This window comes from Gorilla gorilla, chromosome 16 (genome assembly GCF_029281585.2).
Source record: "Gorilla gorilla gorilla isolate KB3781 chromosome 16, NHGRI_mGorGor1-v2.1_pri, whole genome shotgun sequence".
NCBI classification, from domain to species: Eukaryota; Metazoa; Chordata; class Mammalia; order Primates; family Hominidae; genus Gorilla; species Gorilla gorilla.
Genome location: NC_073240.2, coordinates 29,741,133 through 29,752,105, shown reverse-complemented (window position 1 = coordinate 29,752,105; position 10,973 = coordinate 29,741,133).

The following is a 10,973-nucleotide window of genomic DNA, read 5'->3' as shown; positions in this document are numbered from 1 at the left end:
TAAATATGCAAAGTTGATACATAAGGACACCCTTCTTTTTACCCTTACCTATTCTTAACAACTTTAATTCGTTTCTGACACTGTCACCAACTGAAAAACGGTCCAACTAAAAAAAAAAAAAACTGATCATAAAGGTGAGAAAAATTGTGACGTGTTCTATCCTAATCCAATATATCTAAACCAATTTTACTGATAGAGAAAATATATTAAGTGAATGATGTAAATACATTAGTATAGGTAACAACTCTTTGAAAGTAAAGTTTGCACATAACATGAAATACATAGAGAATTACTGCCGTCTCGAAGGAGAGAACCCTTGATGGGGAGTGGTAGTCAAAAAGGTGTACGAGCAAGTCATCTGTTGCAAGGTGATGGGAGGAGATATTTTTGCAGGCATTCAGTATCAGAGTCAGAAGTTTTAATGATTTTTGTTTTTTATCTTGAGAGTTGGAGACTAGAAGATCTAAAATAGGAAAATTTTGGCATATCCATAGATAGAATGGAAGCTCTTGGCCAAAAATAACGTGCTCCAAGTCATGAAAAATAGCACACATGCACAATTAACTACAGAGTTACACAAGATGGTGTCTTTTCATTCGATTTTATTTGAACTCTTATTCTTCTCTATCTTTTACGCTTTGTATCCGTTAATTAACTCTTCCATTTTTTCCTCATCCTATGGGGTACTTTAAACATTTTATTCAATAACTCTTAAGGCAATTTTTACAATTCTATTCACATATAAAATTGTCATAAGCATGTTTTGTGAGTGAAAAATTCTAATTTGTAATGCATATCAAGTGAAAAGCCTCAGTTCAGCACTCGTCATATCCAAAATCTGTTATATAATAATGTAAAAGAAATATTTTCACACATGTAGCTCAAATGAGATTCTTATTTAACATTTCTCTCTTTTTTTTTTTTTTGAGATGGAGTCTCGCTCTGTTGCCCAGGCTGGAGTGCACTGGTGCAATCTCAGCTCACTGCAAGCTCTGCCTCCTGGGTTCATGCCATTCTCCTGCTTCAGCCTCCCAAGTAGCTGGGACTACAGGTGCCCGCCACCACGCCTGGCTAATTTTTTGTATTTTTAGTAGAGACGGGGTTTCACAGTGTTAGCCAGGATGGTCTCGATCTCCTGACCTCGTGATCCGCTCGTCTCTGCCTCCCAAAGTGCTGGGATTACAGGCGTGAGCCACCACGCCTGGCCCAAGAGTCTTAAGTTTGTGTAAATAAGCACCTTTGAAAACTACATCTACAAATGGGAATATGGAATAAAAAGGACAAGCCAAAGGTTATGGAACAAAATAAAACATGAAGAAAGAGACATAGAAACACAATATTACTATTATACAATATAGTAATATATTTTAAAATATGAAAAACGCTAGCAAAAAAAGCAATATGTAAACAAAAGAATTGGAGTAAAATAATAGAATTTGAAACAGCACAATCTGCTGAAAATATACAAAAGACAAATTAGGGTATTCCTGAGCTCACTGTTTATAACATTAGAACATGTATATAAAAAGGAAAAGTGACTTTAAAATGTCTGGGGGCCAAGGAATATATAGTTTGTTACATTTTATTTACAAACAGTTTCTTTGACTAGGGAATCAATTTAAATTTTCTGTTTTGGATATAATATAAATATATCTTTATTTTAGACTTTTTGCTGTAAAGTTTCTTAAATATTTACAACTTTAGGATAATCAGTGTACATTTCAATATATAATGTCCTAAAAATCAAACAGCTACCAAACATTGAAGTTCTGACTTATATAAATCATTTGCATAAAAACTGATCATTAAAAACAGTATCTAATGAACATTTTGGTCCCAATATTAATTAAAACTCAAATGATAGGATTACAAGCTAAAGATTAATTTCAATGACATGTCATTCAACCATTTTGACATAATTGACTTATAATAATCTAAAATTGACTATTTTTATGACATATTTGACCTAAATGAAGAGAAAAAAGCTTTGACTCATTCTTAATTACTCTTTCTAACCAATTGATGGCCAATAACTGAAATTAATTTCAAACCATTTTTTGTTATTTTAATCTTTTAAACATGTTTTACTTTCAGTGATTCATTTTCTAACATTCACAGCCAAAGCCCAGGCTCTACCCATCTTTGTCTACCTTAATGACTTTGTCAATTGTTGGCATACACTGGGTCTTAAAAACTTGTGTTTCTTCTGAATTAATTAATGAAGTAGAATTGCTCTTATAGGGTTTCATATACCATTACCTCCAAAAGAGTACATTAGAAGTATTAGAAAATACTGATATTTATAAACAGATATTTATCTTATGATACAAAGAGCTAGAGCTGTTTTATTTTCTGTAAAACTAAGAATAACTTCTTGATAACATAGCTTCACAAAAAGAAAACCCAACACATTTCCATAAATAATTCTCTGAAATAACTGTTTGTGTCTTTTTATATACATGTAGATATACATATACTTACACATCTATACATATATATGTAACATAAAGGATATGAACATTAGGACTGTTTAATGTCTATTTGTCTTGGAAAGAAAAATATACTTAAAAATATGTCTCAATTGGGATCTGTAATCGTACCAACCTAATTGATAAACTTGGCAACTGCTTTTATGTTCCGTCTCCTTCCATAAATTTTTCAAAATACTAATTCAACAAAGAAAAAGCTCTAATTTTCATTGGAAATAATTTATATACTTGTTTAGAGCAGAGAAAAATTAAGAAAAACTTTGAAATGGTCTCAAAAAATTACTAAATATTTTCAATGGAAAACTAAATGTTAGTTTAGCTGATTGTATGGGGTTTCTGAACCTTTCACTTTTTGTTTGTTTTACCTATTTCACAACTGTGTAAATTGCAAATAATTCCTGTCCATGAAAATGCAAATTATCCAGTGTAGATATATTTGACCATCACCCTATGGATATTGGCTAGTTTTGCCTTTATTAAGCAAATTCATTTCAGCATGAATGTCTGCCTATATATTCTCTGCTCTTTGTATTCTCCTTTGAACCAGTTAAAACATCCTGTGGCACTCTTATTTATTAATCAGTTAAATAAAATCATGAACATATATTCATTTTACATTTGTATGAGAACCATTATTTTTCTTTTCTTTAAAAAAATTAATTATCCTTTGGCATTGGGTTGACATTTTCTTAAGACATGCCATAAAGAGAGGATATCAATTTTCTCAATGTCAGTTCTAGAGGAAAAAAAATTCTTTATAAAAATTTAACCTCATGTGTAACAGTTTCCATTCCCATAGCAATGACATTTGATATACATTGTATATATTAATCTGGGAAAGATGTAAGATTCCAAGTATAATTTTATCAGTGAACTCAACTACTTGATTACTTTCACTTATTTAAATATCTAGTTCAATGTTGTCCAGTGGCATTGTGGATTTAGATAATTTTACCAGGCAGCCATTCAATTTCTACACTTTCTATTTGCCCATGCAGAACATAACACATTTTATAAGTCAAGGTATAGGCATCTGGTGGCATAATTTTAATTTGTTATCAAATAAAAGCCTCATCAAATTTGTCTAGAAAATAACTCATTATTTACTTTATTTTAGGACTGTATCACTATGTAATGAGATACAAATATATGTAAATGTAAGTGCCTAAGAGGCATGCAGAGAGCCTAAGATGTATGCAGTATGCCTAACAGGAATGCAGAGAGCTTCATTTTCATTGTCAGCTGCTCAGTTGTTTCTCAGGAAAGAAATGTGGCCAACGGACACCATTTAAGAGATATATAGCAACAAGTTCAGAAAATTCTCATAAATGGGAGTGGCTAATGCATAGACAATAGCATTGACCTTTGATCCATATATATATATATATATATATATATATAATATACCTCAAATACATTTGGATCAATTTAATTGTGAGTGCTATAAACTACAAATGAAAGTAAAAAAGCAAATCTGTTGGTATTTTAGAAGAATGAAAGATTATTAACTCATGGCCTGTATGTATTTGGAATGAGAAGGACGTACATAGCTTTCTTTGGATGGGGTGGAATTGAAATTGTGATTTACGGTGACTAAAACCTGACTGCTTTCACATTTTTTTTTTCACTGTTGGGGGTGAAATTCTTGATTGATTTGTGCATTGGGAACTTTTTTTTTTTTTTTTTTGGAGACAGAGTCTCACTTTGTAGCCAAGGCTGGAGTGCAGTGGCGGGATCTCGGCTCACTGCAAACTCCGCCTTCTGGGTTCACACCATCCTCCTGCCTCAGCCTCCCAAGTAGCTGGGACTACAGGTGGGCGCCACCATACCTGGCAAATTTTTTTGTATTTTTAGTAGAGACGGGGTTTCACCGTGTTAGCCAGGATGGCCAGGATGGTCTCAACCTCCTGACCCTGTGATCCACCTGCCTTGGCCTTCCAAAGTGCTGGAATTACAGGTGTGCGCCTGCCTGAGCCACTGCACCTGGACGGGAACTTTTGAATTAACTAAGGAAATTGACAAAATAAAGAATGACTCCTTATGTGACATGCAGAAAATATTTTGTGTCATTCGTGGTACATTTATCATATTTTCTATAGGTTTGTACTATGTTACTCCACTTCTTAGAATTCCAAGTAGTTCAAAGCCAGCAGGGACTGGTATATTATAGCATATTTAACCTAAGCAACTCTAAAAGCTAACGAAACCAAGTATCTACGAACTTTAGCCATAGCTACCATCAACATGAAGAATGTAATAGGCAAAATGTTTTACATGCTGAATACGCACTACTGAATTCTGTATATATTTTTTGCAGTTTCAATTTAAAAGTATCCTAGTTAGATATTTCATCTATACCCTGGTATAGTAATAAAAATTCAGATACTGCTCAACGAGGAAGCACATTTTCAAAGCAACAGACCTGAAAACTAGTATTTTATTTGATATTTTAAATGCTTATTTCATTTTCTGGTTAAAGATGTTTGTGAAGGTAAAATTTAAAATAGATACTTTATGTTATTCTATTATATAACATTGAAATTAAATTTTTTATTAGTAAATGTAGAAAAGGAAAGTCTGAAGCATTGACTGAGAAAGATTTAGTAAATGGAGAATTTTGACTATTAAACATCCCATTTTAACAAAAATATGCATAAAATATTCTTAGGATGATTTAATTAACCTTTTAATAAATACGAAAGACATTATGAAAAAATTAAAGAATACATCACATTGCAGAATCAAAAGTAATAAAAATCACTCAAATTCTACTGCTCAGAAATGAAAATAATTGCTAAACATTAGGTGGCAGTATTTCAGACATTCCTATATAAATATACTTGAATGAGGCCCAGAGCAGTGGCTCACACCTGTAATCCCAGCACTTTTGGAGGCCGAGGCGGGTGGATCAGGAGGTCAGGAGATCGAGATCATCCTGGCTAACACAGTGAAACCCCGTCTCTACTAAAAATACAAAAAAATTAGCCGGGCTTGGTGGCAGGCGCCTGTAGTCCCAGCTACTCGGGAGGCTGAGGCAGGATAATGGCGTGAACCCCGGAGGCGGAGCGTGCAGTGAGTGGAGATCCCGCCACTGCACTCCATCCTGGGCGAAAGAGCAAGACTCCGTCTCAAAATAAAAATATAAATAAATAAATACACACATGCATTCTTCATTTATAAAATACATTTAATATTTTTAAATAAATAAAAGTCAAAACATTGATAAAATGACTGTAGTTATTTGTATGAATATATGCATGTGTGTTTGTACAGATGCATTAAGAAATCTTAATCCTCAAAATGATGAACATTTTAGAAGAAATATTAAGAATAATGAGTTTGGGATCTGTATCATCCTTTCTTTTTCTGTTTTTTTGAGACGGAGTCTCGCTCTGTCGCCCAGGCTGGAGTGCAGTGGCACGATGTCAGCTCACTGCAAGCTCCGCCTGCCGGGTTCATGCCATTCTCCTGCCTCAGCCTCCCGGGTAGCTGGGAGGGACTACAGGCGCCCGCCACCACGCCCGGCTAATTTTTCGTATTTTTAGTAGAGACGGGGTTTCACCGTGTTAGCCAGGATGGTCTTAATGTCCTGACCTCGTGATCCACCCGCCTTGGCCTCCCAGAGTGCTGGGATTACAGGCATGAGTCACCGCACCCGGCCCCTCCCCATTAATTAAGGTGAGAAATGCATAAATGATGATGGTAGTCATTGACACACCAGTTACAAAAGAGTGAGGCCGGGTAACTGGATGACACCTGCACAGGGCTCTGAGGTCTCAAGGAAAATGACAGGTGTTTGTATATTCCAAAAATGTGGACATGATGGCATGAGGCCCAATGAAGAAGGGGTAGATTATGAATGGTGTTAGCCTGAACATAAGGAGACTGAGATAGTGTAGTTTTAAAAATGGCAGCATGAAAAAAGGTGAATGCTAACCCCACCCCACCTTATGGTAAGTGTCTGAAGAATAATCTTTCTAGGGACTACTAGTGGGTATTCTTAAAGGACAGAGGCAGCTTTCTGTTTGAGTAGGAAGGTATTGGAAGCAGTATATGAAGGAATAAAAATATAAAAGAGAGAAATATTGGAGCAAGAGTGAGAAGTATGGTTAAAGATAAAGAAATGGCAGAGCACTTTAGGGAAATATAGTGTGAGACAGAAAAGACGCATTTCTGAGTGATGAAAATACTAATCATGGCTGACACTTACATAGCATTTATCTTATGTCAAGCATTTACGTGTATTAACTGTTATGATGCTCACATTAACCCCAGGAGGTCAGGCCTATCACTTTACAGGAAGTTTAAGCAACTTCTGAAATATTAACAATTCTTCTGAATTGCTTTTCTGGTGACAGGAATAAGAGTCGCAGTAGCATCAACTTGCTAAAAAGTTTAAAATGGTGCTCAGAATAAAGGTATTTTACTGCTTTTTGAGACTCTTGTAAAATGGCTTGAAATGTCTTTGCCCTGAATCTCTGCCAGTGGGAAATTGGATGAGTTGCTAAAGAATATGGAATTAATTATCCAAAAACACTTTAGATATTTCTCTTTGTATACGGTATTGTAAATGGTCTTTAGCTAATTATAATTTAATATCTCATTTGTCTCTCTCATACATAGGTATATATGATATATACACATGTGTATGTGTACAATTCAATACATCTATGTGTCTATGTAGCTACCTGTGTATGCATGTATGTATGTATGTATCTGCCTATCTATTAATCTATATGTATCTACCTACCTATCTATATCTGTGTCTATCAACTTCAGGAATGCTTGGCATTCTTCTAACATCTGCGGGGTATTTAGGGATTAGGCTATGATGATAGATTTCCAGCTTCATTTCTTTTTAAAATCTTTTATTCTTCTTGCTCATTTTCCTTTTCCTGTCCCTAAAGGACAGTTTCTCCTCAATTTAGGACTTCTTCCTTTTGCTCTCTTATCATTTGCAGACTTTCTGTTCTCAGCCAGAACATCCCTTTTGTGCACTGTACAACCTGTTGACACTGTCACAGTTGCCACTTGATCATTGCAGATAACGGAGGAAGTAGCAATTCTGCAATGGGTGGCTTATCTCTTGGCTTTATAACTGGATATCTTCATCTGCCATTCAGTCACTCTTTTTTATTATGGAGACATGTTTTCTGGGAAAATGCTACCATGAAGCAGGACCAATCTCCAGTTCAAGGCACCTCTTGATTTGTTCATTCCAAAGCATCCCCTCTTAGGAATTAGGGCTCAGATCACGGGGTCATCTATTCTGTAAGTAAAAGGCTGACAAAAAGTCTGTTACTTCACTGCTCTTTACATTAGGGTAATATTAACAATGGAAATCCAGTTTGTTCAATAAAACAAGTGTCGATGAAGAGTCAAACTCGGTAAAATATTTTAAGAGACTTATTCTGAGCCAAATATGAGTGACCATGGCACATGACACAGCCCTAAGGAGATCCTGAGAACACGTGCCCAAGGTGGTCAGGGTGCAGGTTAGTTTTATACATTTTAGGGAGACATGAGACATCAATCAAATACATTTAAGAAACACATTGGTTTGGTTCAGAAAGGCGGGACAATTCAAAGCAGGGGTTGGTGGGGGGCTTTCAGGCTATAGGTAAATTTAAACATTTTCCAATTGACAATTGGTTGTTTGTCTAAAAACCTGGGATCAAAGGAAAGGATATGTTCAGGTTAAGCTAAAAGACTGTGGATACCAAGGTTCTTCTGAAGTCTTATAGTGGCTGCCGTTAGAGATAGTAGATGACAAATATTTCCTATTCACACCTTTAAAAGGTGCTTGACTTCTACTAATTTCTTCAGGATTGGGAGGGCTTGGAAGAAAAAGATCTAGTTATGTCAATAGAGATTCTTTACAGATGCATATGTCCCCCAACAAAGGGCAGCTTTGCAGGACCATTTCAAAATATGGCAAAGAAACCTGCTTTTGGGGTAAAATTTTTTTTACTTTCTTCTTTGTCACATAATGTTATGCCAGAGTCAGACTGCAAAGTAAACCATGACATACAGGGTTAAATAAAATCCATCTGATGAGAATTTATGGTTAGTAGGGGATGACTCCCCAGACCCCTTAGATTGGAATTTGGGCAAAATAAAATATCAGAGCTTAGTCTTCACAAGTTATTGAAAAACAATGAGTTACCAATTTTATTTATTTGTATTCTTTCAGTGGTCTTCAACAGGTGGCTCATGAATTCACATATTTGACAATTTTAATGTGAAATAAATTTAAGATATTACAACAACAATCATATAGGAAAAGATAGATAAATAAGAAACTATAAAAATTATACTTTCAAACCTTTCCCTATCTAAGACACAGGGTTTATCTGATCTCACACAGATATTGAACATACGATTTAATTTTTAAAATTAATTTTTCTCACTTTAGAAAATTGGCATCTTGAGGCCGGGCGCAGTGGCTCACGCCTGTAATCCCAGCACTATGGGAGGCCAAGGCAGGCGGATCACGAGATCAGGAGATCAAGACCATCCTGGCTAATGCGGTGAAACCCTGTCTCTACTAAAAATACAAAAAATTAGCCAGGCGTGGTGGTGGGCGCCTGTAGTCCCAGCTACTAGGGAGGCTGAGGCAGGAGAATGGCGTGAACCCAGGAGGCGGAGCTTGCAGTGAGCGGAGATCGTGCTACTGCACTCCAGCCTGGGCAACAGAGCGAGATTCTGTCTCAACAAAAAAAAAAAGAAGAAGGAAAGAAAATTGGCATCTTGAAACAAAAGAAAGTGTCTGCTTTCCCCTTAAAGAATCATAAAGAAATATAATCAATTAGACTCAGATAGCCTAGAATTTAAAGCTTAATCAATTTTATTGATTGGCTTCGAGAATTTTATTGAAATGTCATATATTTATAAATTAAGACTAAGATGATACATATACTATCTACTGATTTTAAAATACAACAAATCATTTAACTAAATAAAATTAAAGATTGTAGTCTTTTAAACTTACCAACCAGAAATAATAATAAGCCAGTGAAATAAAAGATGTTCCAATAGAGAAATCCTTTGTCATTATATGACATACATTTTAATATGTTACACAGATAATCTGTGTATTTAAAATTTAATGATAAAAATTATTTGCAACATTTAACTGAAAAATTTTTATTCAGAATTTATCTTGAGACTTGACATGTATTAATGTAATTAATGTACCTTATAAGTAAATATTGATTATATTAAATTTTTAGAATTGGGTCGAATGTGTATCTCCTCTCCTCTGATAACTTAGTTCATTCTATGAAATGGTGCTAGAGACTAAGAAATACAGAGGTTCTGTTATCAAGTGTCATGAACATCAAGTGCCTTTTTCTCCACTAATGTTAGAATGCCTCTCCAATTATCCTCTTTAGTAAACTGTGAGCTGAAAATAGTGAAGTCTGATATTGCAAACAATGTCTCCAGTATAAAGTTTGCTTGAGATGAGAATCTTTTCTAAGAACATTTTTCTTGTCACATAAAGTATGTCACACGGTGGCATATTCCCACTTAAAGTTAACGTGTACTAGTATAAAGGCCTCAGCGGAATGTATTAAGTGGATTTCTTTTGGCATTGGGTAAAGGAATCTTTCAAGGATTCTGTGGATATACAAACAAGAAACAAATTTCAAAAGAGGCATATGCACAAAATTTTTATAACCTGTTAGAATCATGATCTGGACTAAACACAAATAAGTGAACCGAAGTACAACACAATACAAAGCAAAAATAAAAAATAAACAGGAAATTTAATTCTATACGATGCAGAAACTATGTGCCAATACTCAGTGTAAACATACACTATTAGGAGGAAGTTGCTGCCACACAAGCAGATGGCAGAGTTTAAGCAAAGCTGAAGAAGTTAGGTAGTGGCGTGCGGAGGGATCACTTTGATTATTGGCGTAGTTCCTACCCTCCTGTTATTCTGGTTACCATACATGAGTGAGGTGTCTCCAATGGGTTTCGAGGGTTACAAATACCTTCCTGCATATTAGTCTACCTTCCTTAGAACTTCTTAAGATGGGCCATTGTCTCATGATACTCAATAATTCAGGAAAATCAATAATTGGGATTAAAATAAACCAATTAATTACATACTTCTTTATCACAGTGTGACATAAACATACATTTTCAGACAAGTTTTCATTACCAGGCAACTATGATATCTACCCAATGTTGTGGCCAAAGTTGGAATATTCACAGTTCCCCCATACTTATGCCCTCCGTGTTTTGGTTTTCCAGATACATGCTGTTGCTTGTACTTCAAATACACTTTCCCTATATCTCTGTCAATTCACGTCTTTCTCAAAAAGAACAGAGAAGTCAAATGGCTCCCCTACTAAACCTCTAAACATATATGATTTCTCCTGTCTTGACATTTTTACCAATTCCTATTCTCATTATAAGCTATGGTATCCGACTTTCACTTCTCTTCCTCTAACACCCCTGGCTTTCTTACCCCAT